The sequence below is a fragment of the Echinops telfairi genome, unplaced genomic scaffold, assembly GCF_000313985.2.
Source record: "Echinops telfairi isolate 266 unplaced genomic scaffold, ASM31398v2 ScPeMD7_7436;HRSCAF=8474, whole genome shotgun sequence".
NCBI lineage: Eukaryota > Metazoa > Chordata > Mammalia > Afrosoricida > Tenrecidae > Echinops > Echinops telfairi.
Genome location: NW_022111336.1, coordinates 365313 through 379455, shown reverse-complemented (window position 1 = coordinate 379455; position 14143 = coordinate 365313). Strand labels below are relative to the sequence as shown.

The 14143-nt window shown below is 41.7% G+C and overlaps 1 protein-coding gene across 1 annotated transcript in view; it reads right to left on the bottom strand.

The window, feature by feature from the left end:
* LOC101638954 (interleukin-1 receptor accessory protein-like 1) overlaps positions 1-14143 on the bottom strand; it is a 1156451-nt gene that overhangs the window by 1053913 nt on the left and 88395 nt on the right. Inside the window, exon 2 of the mRNA XM_045298667.1 lies at positions 7816-7926. The gene's annotated coding sequence lies outside the window, so the exon portion shown is untranslated. The remainder of the gene's footprint in view (positions 1-7815; positions 7927-14143) is intronic.

Genomic DNA, 14143 nt, shown 5'->3' with positions numbered 1-14143 from the left:
AGGAAGAAACATGTCACTGGAAAAACTACTATATTAAACCAAAACCTGAAACAAAATTATTGCCATTGAGTTGACTGCAACTCACAGTACCCCTGGAGGCCTGTGATTCTCAACCTTCCTAATGCTGCAACCCTTTCATACAGATCCTCATGTGGTGGTGACCTCACAACCATAAGATGATTTTCATTGCTACTTCATCACTGCCATTTTGTTACTGTTATGAATCAGGCGACCACTGTGAAAGGGTCGTTCGACCCTTGAGAACCTCCGCTGTAGGGTATGGAATAACTGTGCCTGTGTATTCCGAAGGCGATACAGCTTCACGGGAACAAAAAGCCTTTTCTTTCTTTCTCAGTAAGGCTAGTGAATTCAAGCAGCTAACCTTAAGGTTTGTAGCTCAACTTGCGAACCAGTACACCAGTAGAGTCCCTCAATATTCCAACTCATCATAACCTTGTGTAGGGTTCTAAGGCTGCCTGATGAAGCAGACAGGTCTGGCTTTCTTCCACAGAGAAAGCTGATGGGTTTGAACTGCTGTTAAACTAAAAGAACTTCTATTGTGTTTAGCTATTTGTGTTTAGTTCTCATTTAACTAACAAAACAAGCATATTGTGTAATCACAAAATGAAATTCAAAAGTCAATCATGTTAATGTAATACAGTGCCCTTTCCATCCCCTGAAAGAAAACCTGTGGGAAACAGAAAGATTTCTCCCAAGTCATCTCCCCCAAATATATGGTAGACTTAGGACACTGCTTGCAGCTAATGATAAATGATTGTCAAGTTACCTCCCTGAAGGCAGTCAGTTGCCAGACAACAGTCAGGGCCCACCACATGTGGAGCCCACTCCCTGCTGTTAAGGACAATGGGCTACTTCTCCCTAAAGGCTTGCAGTCCTCATTCTGGTTCCTGTAGGTGGGGTTTACACCCTACTGATAATGGTTTCTTTAGTGAGCCAGAGAACGGGTCAAACCAACTCAGTGATATCCAAAATTAAGCTCCCTCCCCGAATCTAGGATCTACCCATCTTGTCATATGTGTACCCCCATTACCTCCCCTTCCTATTGCGTGGATACCCCTAGATCACCGCCCCCTCCCATTATTGTATTACCTATAGCACAACACTTTCCTGTGACTTATGTCTTCACCTGTAATTAGGGGGCTTGCACATCCCCCAAAAATATAAATGCCTTGGTTAGCAATAAATCAATCTCTCCCTCTCTCTCCCTCTCTCTCCACGTGGACCACCAAGTGAGGCTGAGGTGAACATGCTACCATGAAATGTGTCTGACTCCATTATTTCTACCTCTCTTCTATCTCTCATGCTCTCTATGACTTTACTGTAATCTTTACTTATTACCGCTATACAATTGCACCTACCGGACCTGTGATGATGTGTTAGGAGCTGGTTATCCTCACAAAAACCTGGGCTTCTCGGAGTTTGTATAGTGTTTCAGAAAGAGAAACAGAGAGATCCGTATGTGTATTATAAAAGCCTAGCTAAAAATACAGATTTATCACACATTTCAAAATTTGTGATTGTATCCAAGGCATTCGCAGTTGAAAAGAGAAGTTTCATAGAACTGTCAGACAAATAATGCCCATCTTTCAGCCAATGTCAAGGAGCTCTGGTGGGCTGTCCCATAAGCGTTTGACTGCTAACCATAAAGTCAACAGTCTGCAAGAGAAACATGAGGCCATCTGCTCCTATAAGGATTTATAGTCCCAGAATTCCTATTAGATAGTGTCTTGTCTGCCTGAGTTGGAATCAATTCAACAGTAGTGGAGTTTGGGTTGTGCCAATGTCAGTCCTAGACAACACTGAATACATACAATATCACAGGACATTCTATGTATGGGAAAGATAGTAGTGAATCATGGTCACAGCCGTGGATGAAGCTGAGATGGTACAAACTCAGCTTTTCCAGTCGACCCTATCTCTTCCCCTACCAGGGGCCCAAGGCATCAGTGCAATTCAGCATGCTTTAGCAACAGAGGACAGTGATTGAGGGGAGAAAAAATCCTTTCATCCTAAAATGAGATTAAAAGAAAAAAACAAAAAACAACTCACTGCCATTGAGCCAATGCCATGCTATCCACATGGAGATCTTTGGCCTTTTAAGAGAGGTCCACCAGAATAAGGAATTACAACACTGAGGTAGTTTATTGTACCAACCTGGCCGATAAACACATAACACCCAGTGGAATGAGTCATTTATAAAGGGATTGAAATCAGGATGTCCAAGCAGGACACTGGACATAAGGAATTCCTATCAGGTGGAGGGGCAAGGCTGTTGGCTAGTAGTTGTAGCTTTTGTACTATCACTGGAAAGCAGGTCATAGAGATGAAGTGTAACACCAAGTGCCGAGAAATGAAGAGGAAGGTAGATGGTGTGTAGGGAGCACGGGTCTAGGAAAACAAAATGGGCAGACACTAAGGTGAAAGAACTAAAGACAAACAGCTTTGAAAGGCATGAGAAGGAAGAAAAAGAGGGTTCCTCTCCCATCACTCCTAGTATATTGTCATTAAAAGTTGTGACCTAAGAAGTACCCTAACCTGTGTGATCCAAGATGTGTACATAATAAAATTCAAATCCAGAGGAGGGAATGGTATCAGAGCTTCAATTCTGAATGCCCAGTTTGCAGAAGGGTATATGGATATCAATGGAAGCCCAAAATCCATTTGCAGGGTCATCACATGGATTAAGCCTCTGGTGAACCCCCTCGGACCATAGGAGGGAGATGTGAATATCCTTGCTATCAAAGAGAACATTGTAAAGTCGGTTATGGCAGATATAGTTAGGTTAAAATGTAACACTTTACTGTTTTATTTCTCTTTTGATCCATTTTAAAGTTGCTTCAGGTTTTGTTTTGTGGATTTTTTTTAATTCTGATTTCTTTTTGATTGGGGTTTCTCTCTAATTTGTTTTGCCATTGCTATGTTTTGGGGTGTTTTTTTTTGTTTTTTTTTTCATTCTTTGAGTACTATTTAGTTTTTGTTTTGCATGATATTCTGTGTATGAAATCCAGGATAAGTACAGCTATGGATACAGTAACTGGAACAATAATTACCCAGGGGCACAGCAGGGAAGGTTGAGGGGGAAATGGAAACCACTGTGAGTATGAGAGAGAACAAAATGTTCTGAACTTAATGGTAGTGAGGATCACACAATCCTTCTTAATATGATTTAACTATTGTATGATATGTGAATTATATGCCAATAATACTGTTTTAAAATTTGCAAACGTAAAAGAAAATGCTTCCCAGGAAGAAGATCATCCCTTTTCATTTTCATCTTTCCTTCCCTTCATGTAGCAGCTCTGAAGCACATGATCAATAAAGTACTGGCTCTTCCGGTAACAAGACTCCTTTCATTTATCATGTGTAGTAGTCATATAAAAACCATCCTAATGCTATTTTTTTAAAAAAAAAACATTCCTTCCTTGCTTCACTAGATAAAGCACAAGGGAATGTGTCTGGTTTACAAAGTTCAATTATAAGGGCTGACGGATAAACTCGGTATCATGAACATTTAAAAGTGTAATTTGTCTTTGGAACTGTTCTTAATGCTATCGTACCCGCACAGTTACAGATGTTGATATTTAAGCCTGCGGAGATTATGCTCTATGCAGGCACAAAAACACTATTGAATATAAATTATTTTAAGTAAGAAAAAGGGCTGTAATTTTTCTTAGTAATAACAGAACATGTCAGAAGACGAAAATAGAGAAAAGCTAATCAAATTGCTTACAATTCTCATCCAGAGAAAGGTGAATCAATTTAACACTATGCTCTGAATACTATAAAACTCGTTTATGCAAGCATTGGAAAATAAATAAATACCAGTGCAGACCTACTGGTTTCAATCATATTTCATTTTCAATTGGCTAGGCAGAGAAAGCAGTTCAGCAACTCCAGTGCTCCTTCTACTGAAAAATTCCCCATAGGATGCATCTGTAGGGTGGTCCTGGATTCCAGTCCAATACCACTAGCTGAGCACGTAATTGCAAGACGAGGGTTTTAGTTGTTTTCAGACCAAATAATTTTTTTTACTGACCAAATGTGTTAAGCTTCTATGGTTAGTTCATGCAGAAGTCCCTCTTCTTACGAAATTTAGCCCAGATGGTGGGTATGAAGGATTTTTATGACCATGCTTCCCAGCTGGGATGGAAATCCAGATTTCTCTCTCTTCACAGTGCCTTTGTAGACATGGCAGCCAATTGGCGAAAGTTCTAATAACTTTATCATCAATTTTAAGAGAAACAGGAGAACTAGACTGCCAACTCTGGCTATATTCACAAAGGAAAGACTGCGAAGCATAAAAGTTATTCTTGAATTCAATTTAGTAGTAATGTTTCTATTATTAGATATGCTTAGATCTTCTTGGCTGGCAAATGTGTTGTTAAGAAAATTACAATGTTTGTACAGTTTACAAAGAAAACTGAAACGCAAAAAAACTCAAACTCACTGCCATCTATTAGATTCCGAGTGCTAATGACCCTATATGACAGAGCAGAGCTGCCCTTGTGGGTTTCTGAGACTATAACCCTTATGGATAGGAAGCCTCATCTTTGTCTCAAGGAGCAGCAGGTGGTTTCAAACTGCTTACCTTGTGGTTAGCAACCCATTGAGTATCCCACTGCAGCATATGTAGGGCCCTTGAGATTAAATTTTCATCTGAAACCAGCATAACTTGAAACAAGCGTATTTAAAAAAAATTTTTATTTTGTAAATGGGTCTTTTGAAGACTTGTGGGGGTGGTGCATAGTTATAGTTCATGAGTAACTACAGCAAACTGCACCAGTGTGGGTAGTTTCTGGAGCTAAATGCTTAATCATTGTGTGAATTGTAATGTTACTTGTTTTCATTGCTTTTGACCACAGAGGTTTGCTGTAGATGTTTAGACATATTCGCTTTAAGTATGCATTTGGAAATCCAACTTCCATAATTGTGAGTTCTTCTCATTTCACAATTTGGTAGTGAGTGATTTGAGTCATCTCAATCAACACAGAATTATCATTATTGTATTACTGGTCATTAGAATACATGTTCTCCTTAAAGGTTTATGACTTTGGTTCATAAAATGTATCATATGGGATCAGAAAACAGAAAAAGAAGAAGATTCAACAAGACAAGAAGTTGGTTCTTTGAAATGATTAACAAAATAGAGAAATCAGAGACAAATTTGGAAAAAAAAAGTTGTCATATGAGTATCTTTCCTACCAGATGCTTGTCATTATGTGTATGTTTTGGGTTAAAGGCAATAAGGCTTACTTAGTTGAAGTGACTCACTTCAGTTTATGAGACGTGGCAGGACCAGGGTTGGGATTTAGTTATTCTGATCCCAACCCTTGTTCTGACTTCCTTACACTGCAACCCTTCTCCTAAATGGAATACAAGGGACAATTCTGATAGATTGTGAAAAGTCTAGGAAGAAACCTGAAGTATAAAATAACAGGTGCAGATTAGAGCTAAAATCCAGCTTTTTGTTAAGAAATTCGATGATGAAGCTGAGTTTCTGTTTTTGTTTTTCCTTCCTTGTTTTGCTTTCAGCCAAGCCATTCTTGTTTCTCCAGGAAAAGGAACTGTTCAGCCCCCCCTGCTGGAATATGCAGCTCTACCCCAGATGTACTGACTCAAGGAGCCTTGGTGGAGCAAGGGTTCAGTGCCTGTCTGCTCACCAAAAGGTTCTGTTGTTCAAACTTACCGCTCACTTGCTCCACCAGAGAAAGATGTGGTGGAGTGAATCAGTTCAAAGCCTTGCCTCTCATTTCTCACCTTATAAGGAATCAAAGTCTCTTCTTGACTATACAGAACAGACATGGTGGTTCTGGCTGGTACTAATGTCATTAGTACTTGTTGAGATTCTTTAAAAGATCAGAATCTGCCTGGCTCTGAGGAGGCACGAAGACTAAAATGCAGTCTTGTCTTAGCACTGAAAACCCTGCCTCCAGGAAACTCTTCATTCTCAGAAGCAAATGGGATACACCTTTTATCTAGATTGGAGTCTTGCATGTAAATATGCAGTCAGAATAGCAGCACACATGCTTAATGGCAACATACTACAGGTACAAGGGGAACAAAGGTGGGGGGGGGTCTCTCCATGTGTCTGGTGAGCCTTTTCCATGTATCTGGTTACCAGTTGGGCTGCTAAACACAAGGTCAGCAGTTCTAAGCCCCCAGTTGCTCGGTGTGAGAAAAATGATGTTTTCTGCTCCCGTAAAGATTTACAGCCTCAGAAACTCAACAAGTCATTATGAGTCAGCAGTGAGTTTGAGTTGGTCAGGCCGCATCAATACGAATCTCTTAAGACTGTATCCTTTCCAGCCCTTTCCAGCCTCAGGTATGTCTCCAAGATCACCTTTTCATTTTCTGAACTGTAATGAACTCTAATTCTTATTTTTGTCTCTAATTCCTTCATTTTTTAGCAGACTGTACTTTCAGTGATGTCTCTATGTGCAACCATGCCCACTCCTCCCCCAGCCATCCTTAACTTTCATGCATCATTTTCCCGATCATAGCCTCTAATAAATGTCTAGTCCAGGTCACCTTTTGTAGGGACTTAGGAGATACTTTATTGAATGAATGACTCAGCATTTAAAAGCTCTGCATTTATCTATAGCAGCAGTTCTCAACCTGTGGGACTTGACTCCTTTGGGAGTTGAACGACCCTTTCACATGGGTCGCCCAATTCATAACAGTAGCAAAATGACAGTGATGAAGCAGCAATGAAAATAATCTTATGGTTGGGTGGTCACCACAACATGAACTGTATTAAAGAGTTGCAGCATTAAGAAGGTTGAGAATCACTGATCTACCGCATAGACAAAGTATGTTGGATGAAGTCCATCTTCATTCAACATAACAATAAAGGTAATTTTTATGTGTTTCCTGATTGTCAAGCACTGAAGTTTCCTTATGTAATCCTCATAACTACTGTGCCAGAAAATGAGTATTATAGTCATCCTCATTTTTTTAATTGTATAAGATAGCCACAGAGAAACTAAGTAGCTATATCACTGGTCTATAAAAAAAAAGTCCATTCTGGTTTGCCTCATGATCAGCCTCATTAAACCATGCTGATCCTGGCCTTCAGTCTATTGAAGGTCCAAGTTGTCTCTTGCCTATTATAAATACCAAAGTAGTTTCCAACAAGGGAATTCAATTTGGAGTAACAGGATATCCCCCAAAGTTGGATGGACATGGCTCTTGGGAATCTAGCGAAAGGAATTATAGCTGTTAGGCAATTATTCAAGACATATTTACTGACGACAAAGAGCCTTGAAAAAGTTTGTGGGGGAAATTCCATCTTTTCACGAACCTTTTGAAACCCTCTCCTTCCATCGGCCATCCCCAGGGGTCTCTGAAGATCTGGGTTTTTAAGACTGTATAAGTCAGTTCAAACAGGTAGTATTCATTTAGCCTTCTTTGCATGCCAGAAAATGGTTGAGGCTTTTCAATGATTGTTCAGCTGCATGTTTTGATGAATATGTTTTCAGTAGGGTTTGGTTCAACCATTTCAAAGCGATTGAAATTCCATCACATACCAGGAAAGAGAAAGGCAGAGTTGTCCACAAACTGGACCCTTCAAACCCCAGGGACTCCTTGTCTAAACTGAGGATACAAAATTAATAAGAACACTGCCAAGAAGTGGCTAGGGGAAAAAAAATCCCATTTAATAATTTCTTGAACTACCCTCCAGCCACCCCCAATACATAACAAATTTCAGGGGAAACATTGACTGCAATGCCAACATAGCTTCCAGGCAAGTTACTCCCCCACCCCCATCTGAACAGTTTCCCAAGCACCACCTACCTACATAGAAATGCTAAGGCTGCCACTGTAAAGATGGTGTTAGAACATCAATCACCAGGAGAGAAGGAGTCGGCTCTGCAGTCAACCAGAAAGATGTTCTGCACCAGGCATCTGGGAGAATGAGAAAGGGATCAAGTTACTAGCATAGGGGTAATAGACAAACATTAGTTCTCAATAACAAGAGGACAGTCTGGTTACTAGGATTACACACAAGATCCAAATCAGGTAGACATACATCGCTGTAGGCGAGGATCAGAGCTGCAAACTGGTTCGCTCTTACGGCGCCCCTACTGAGAACGCATGTTGCCACTCTAGATCTACTGAATAGGAGTCCAGTTTAGCAAGAGCCCAGGGGAGTCCTGTGCATACACATGCACAGCTGTCTGCTCTAGCACGCTTATTTCACATCATGCCTGGTCTTTGGAACCTAGGGAAGTGTATGCTGGAATCCAGTGTTGGATAAAATATCTTCTTAAAAATATAATTCATCTCTCTTCGGGACTACCTATTTTGAAGCGTATTTAGGGATTTTTCTTTGACAATCTTATCTAAAAGGAAAGCTTCTGAAGAGCATTTCCCAGTATCCACTCTATTTATATGATGGCGTCCTGGCAAATTCTTTTTAGGAGCTCAATCCACAAATACTTGAGGTGCGCTGCTGTTTAAGCTCCCAAACCAAACTCACTGCCAGGGAGTTGATGGTGACTCATAGTGCCCTTAGGGGACAGAGTATCCCTGCGCTTGGGGAGTTTCCAACTCTTGATGGGAGCAGAAAGCCCCATCTCTCTTCTGCTTGCTCGAAAGCCACACAAGTACCATATGATTGTACAGATTGCTTCCCCCTCAGTTCCCCAGGGTGCCATAAATTCAGCATTTCTGAGTGTGCAAAGCTACTAGCCAGAGCCTAGCTGGAGCCCTCCTGGAGCTTGATTTCAAGCCCAGGACATCTCACAGGATAGGACAGAGTTATGGGTGGGTCACAGGCAGCATGGGAGGTGGTCAAGCCTGGCACCCACATGGCCTGTGGGCTCCCCCAGGAAGCCTTACCTTCAGTGTCAATCCACAGATACTTATTTTTCCTTGTTTGTTTTCACCCCATTCTCTCCCACTTCTTTGACATTTGGGGGTATAGGAATAGTCTTATTAGTCACACACACACCCCACCTCAGGAAATATACTGGTTCACATGATTTCTGTTGCTTATCAAGCACCACTTAGAAATTGGATCTAGGGTTTACTCCCTTACCCACTGCCATCCAGTCAGTGTCTCCTCATTGTGACCCTACAGGAATGGGTAGAACTGTCCCTGTGGGTTTCTGAGACTGTCATTCTTTACAGGAGGAGAAAGCCTTGTCTTACTCCCGAGGAGTGGCTTCCAAACTGCTGGCCTTGCTGTTAGCACCCTAACTTGTAACCTCTAGGCTACCAGGGCTCCTGTTGTTGGGTTTAGCAAATAAAAATATAGTAAGCCCAGTTTAATTTAAATTTCAGAGGAATGAGCCGAGATATGTGAAAAGCCTCAAACCCCCTGGCATTGAGTCAATGTCGAGGACTTGGGGCCTTCGAAAGCAGGCGGTTGCTAGCGGAGTCAATTCCAACTCCTGGTTAATCAGTAGACGTGCTCCGCAGAGGTGTTCTGCCTGTAATCTGTACAGAAACACATCATCAAGCCTTTTGTGTGCATGACTGCACTGGGCAGTTTGAACGACCAGCCTGCAGATTAGCAGTCAAGGGCAAACCATTTACACTTGAGCTGGGTGGCCTGTATTTATTTGGCAGCCGTGCTTATCAAGCAAGTTAAAGAGTACAGATAGTTCTCATCACCAAAGAATCATGCTTGGGAGCAGTGTGCCAGGCCCTTAGTGGTCTGCACTGCCTTGCAATCACACTGGGCTGATGATTAGTCAGTGACGCCCAAACCCCCAGGCCTTGTTTGCAGTGCAGACTTGTGTGGTGAGGTAATGCTATGTGTGCCCCATCTGAATACCTGCATGGTGTTTTAAAAAATCTGTTCCAATAAATATTTGGCCAAATCAGTGGCTAAAATAGCGATTTTGTCACCATGCCAAATATCACTCTCTGCAAATCAAATTGAAATAGGTATGTATTTAGGCCATACAATTTATCGACATGATGGAAACCATCTGGGGATCTGATTTCGAGTTTAGTAAGTGGCCAACAGTCCTGCAATTCCCTTGCACATGGGAGACCCCTGGGAGTCGCCCGGTTTACCTTCTAGCAGCTACAACCCTGTATCATGGCAACGAGCCTGACAAGCACAGTTCCCTGAATTCGGAGCAAGAGCTCCTTTAATCTTGCTGACTCGGTACTGAGCCAGAGCAACATGGCGTTTACGGGGAATGGATGACTCAGCAGGGAGAAGAGGATTATGGGGCAGCAACAGCACACAGTCCTAGGTTAACTCCATAGCATAGAGCAAAACAAACAAACAACAACAAAAACAAAGGGAAAGCAATGAAAAACACCACCACTGGCCACATCATAATCTAACTTCCTGCAATGAGCCCAGATTATGCAGTGGTCTCCAAGTCCCCCACCTCAATCTCTCTGGAAGCTGTAAAACTGTCTGCATTGTTCAGAGGCAAACATGTTGGATGCAGATGTCTTCTGGAAGAGCTACGTGACTCTGAGAATCCTCTTTAATTTACCTTACCTGCTTATTGATGAACAGACATCCTGAGACTCTCCTAAAATGTGAGGAACCTTATTATTTCTGTCAGCATTGCATCCTAGGATTTTCCTGAAACCTGGGTTAATGTCAAACTTCCATATGTGACTCCCTCAGGGGGTTACTTCCAAAGTAGAAAGTATATCACCTCTATGTATTCTGATTTCAGGTGGGGCTCTATCAGGACAGCCTGCATAGCCGTCGGGTTCCCTGCTGGTGCCTTCTAATAAACTTCGCTTTTTCTAACTTGGAGTTAGTGAATGGGCTCTGCTACTCCAGTGCCTGAACCTTTATTAGGAGTAAAAACACATAAACGTTTTAAACTTCAGGAATGATTGGACAAAGCCAGCAATATAAGAGCACCTTGGGGGCGATCAAATCAGTAGAGTGAAAAGAGACATGTGACCAGTCAAGTCAAGGGTGGTTAGACAGAAATAGCCCCCTGCAGATAGTCTTGACAATTGCTCCAAGTAAATCTTCATCTTTGAATCGACAATGCGACCTTGACTCTCATCATTTCCCCAAATCGTACTTGTCAATCTCGACACTGGAAATGTTTGCAGGTCCAAATATTTTTAAAGTTAGGTTTTTAGATGGATGAGGGCTGAGTTCAAAGCATGACTGAATTCGAAGGGACAGTGACAAAAGTAAGGTGTTCCCTAGAGAATGAGTATTTCGGCTTCTGTAGTTAAATATGTTTGAATGTATTTGATTGGTTGTCTTTTCTATGTCTATAGAAGAAACAGGACAGATTGACTATAATTAGGCATGGCTTGCAATGAGCAGACATTTCCTATGCACTGAGATATTTGCTAGGGAAGTGTGGCTCTGGTTGGAACAGAGAACAGGCTCCAGGGTTATGTCAAACTGCAAAGTGATATGTATGCGAATGAATTCTCGGGCTCATTAATCATTTTTGTACTTGAAGTGCTAAACTGCTAATGTTACACTGAGAGTGAAAATGAAGTAATTAAGGAGTTTAATAGCTACAGTCGTTTGAGGAGAAAACAAGCTGATAATGCTTCTTTTAACATGTTACATAAATTGGATTTTTTGTTAAATTACAAAAATCAGGTTCATCTATTGTGTAGCTTCGAGTGGCACAAACCATGTGATTCTATTTGTCTGTGGGGTCAGCAGACGGTTCCACGAAGGCAGTTCGACAAACCATTACACACATAGGCGGAAGCCTCAGTCACCACGAGTCCAGAAACAATATGGATGCGGTGCTACAATTAGATGAAAGGACATGAGGGGTGCTCATCACATGCTGCACATCCCCTCAACTTCTTCTTTCCCCAGTTCTTTGTGGGTGTCTAAGAGAGAAAGCTTTGCTGTGATATGTTTAAGTTAGTATATTAGCAGTTTTGCCTGCAGCTTATAAACACGAGTCTTCTCAGAAATTTAATTACATCAAGCTAACCAATCAACGAACAGATTGCATAAACAAGCAGCAAACCTTAAAACATCTTTTTTTCCCCTCTATCCCATACAATGGTACCCATCTCCACAGTGACTCAAGCTAGGATGCTGGGCCCCCTGGATCAAACTCACCCCCAAATCAATTCCACTGATTGCCAATTCTTGTAAAATGATTCCTCCTAAATCTTTCTTCACTTCTACCCCCTAGCAGCTGTTTCCTTTAAGAACTCAACAGTTTTTTTTCCAGATTATTGAAACCGATCCCCCTGTATTTTACTTTTCATACCCATTCAATCTATCATCTTTAACTTTTGCTATCCGAAGTCTGTTCCTGAAGAAACAACATTGGCAAGTCAGTTTCCGGCTTGAAACCTTCCCTCGAGGTTCACTCAGTGTGACCTAGTCTTCACTGCTCTTCCACAGCTAAACTCTTTCAGAATAGGTTGATAAAGAGCAGTTTCGAGGTTCACTCAGTGTGACCTAGTCTTCACTGCTCTTCCACAGCTAAACTCTTTCAGAATAGGTTGATAAAGAGCAGTTTCCCAACACCCCTAAAAGGCCTCCTCTGATACTCAAACCCAATCTCCCTCCCCCAGGCCATGCCCGCAGCCAGCTTGTTGGGCTCCACCCACCTGCAGAGCTGTATTGATAGGGAGGTGTCCAGGAACATACCAGCTGAAAAAAATTTTAATATCTCTCTTGCTTACAAACCCTTTGCTGTTTAGCCTAGACTGACATTTCCAAACTCCTCTCCATCTACTCTCTCACACTCACCATCATCTCTGAGTATAGCCTTCTCTCAAGTTGCCGTTCCCTGACCTGCTGTCCCCTATCCACCTCTCACTCACTGCCCTCTAGTCAATGAAGACTCATCGTGACACTGTAGGACAGGGTAGAACTGCTGCTGTAGGGTTCCAATACTTTAACTCTTTACAGGAGTAGAGAGCCTCATCTTGCCCACGCAGTGCGCCTGGTGGATTCGAACATCCTGCCTTACGGTTAGCAGCACAATGAGTCACCACTATGCTACCCCAGCTATTTCCCCTATCACCCTGGTGAACATATAAGTATTCCTCCATTACTACACAGAGTCATTATCGCTCCTGTTCTAAAACTCTATCTGGAATTCTCCACTATATAGTTTATAGTCTCTAACCTTATTCTTTTCAGGCACTCTGGCGGTGTAGTGGCTTTGCGTTGGGCTACGATGCACACCATTAGCAGTTGGAAACCACCAGCTGCTCCACTGGAGAAGGACTGGGCTTTCAACTCCCATAACCACGTAGTCTAGTATACCCACAGCGAGGTCGCTATGAGTCAGCACTGGCGCCGTGGCAGTGAGTATCCCTGATCTGGGGGGTACATTCTACACTATGCAGAGAGAAGTATCTAGTACAACATGAAGTAAGTATTTAAAGATAAGATCGGGCTTATCATTCACCAATATCAGAATGGCACAGGTATCTAGAGGGCATGGAATCTCCTTAGCTCATCAGATTAAGTTTTATCCTTATATATCCAATGGACATCTCATATGCATTTGGTCATCCTTTCTTATTATCCACTTATCTAGATTGAACATTCACCCTCTGAGAATCTAGCTGTTTCACTGAAGAAACAATTGATGATTACATGATCGGGCTTCAAAAAATTCATGGGAAATGAAATTAAAAGGTAAAGGAATATTTCCATGAATTTTTTGAAGCCCCGCATGCATCCCATCCCCTAAGAGTTAGTACTGTTGTTGTTTTTTTTCAAATCATTTTATTGGGGGCTTGTACAACTCTTATCACAATCCCTACATACATCCACCCATTGTGTCAAGCACATTTGTTTCCCTCATCATTCTCAAAACATTTACTTTCCACTTGAGCCCTTGGAATCAGCTCCTCAGTTTTTCCCTGCCTCCCAGCTCCCCCCTCCCTCATGAACCCTTGATAATTTATAAATTATTATGATTTTATCATATCTTACACTGCCTGACATTTCCCTTCGCCCACTTTACTGTTGTCCATCCCCCAGGGAGGTTATATGTAGATCCTACTGTTTTTATAAATCCTGTGTCTCTAAATCTAAAGATTGAGTGTAATTATAAAAATAAAGATTTTTTTCACTGTGACTACTTTAGTATAAAATCTATTACTAAGCCTGATCAGTGATCCATTTAATTTGAAGATTACTTATTATAACAAATCCCCACTACTTAAACTCATTGGG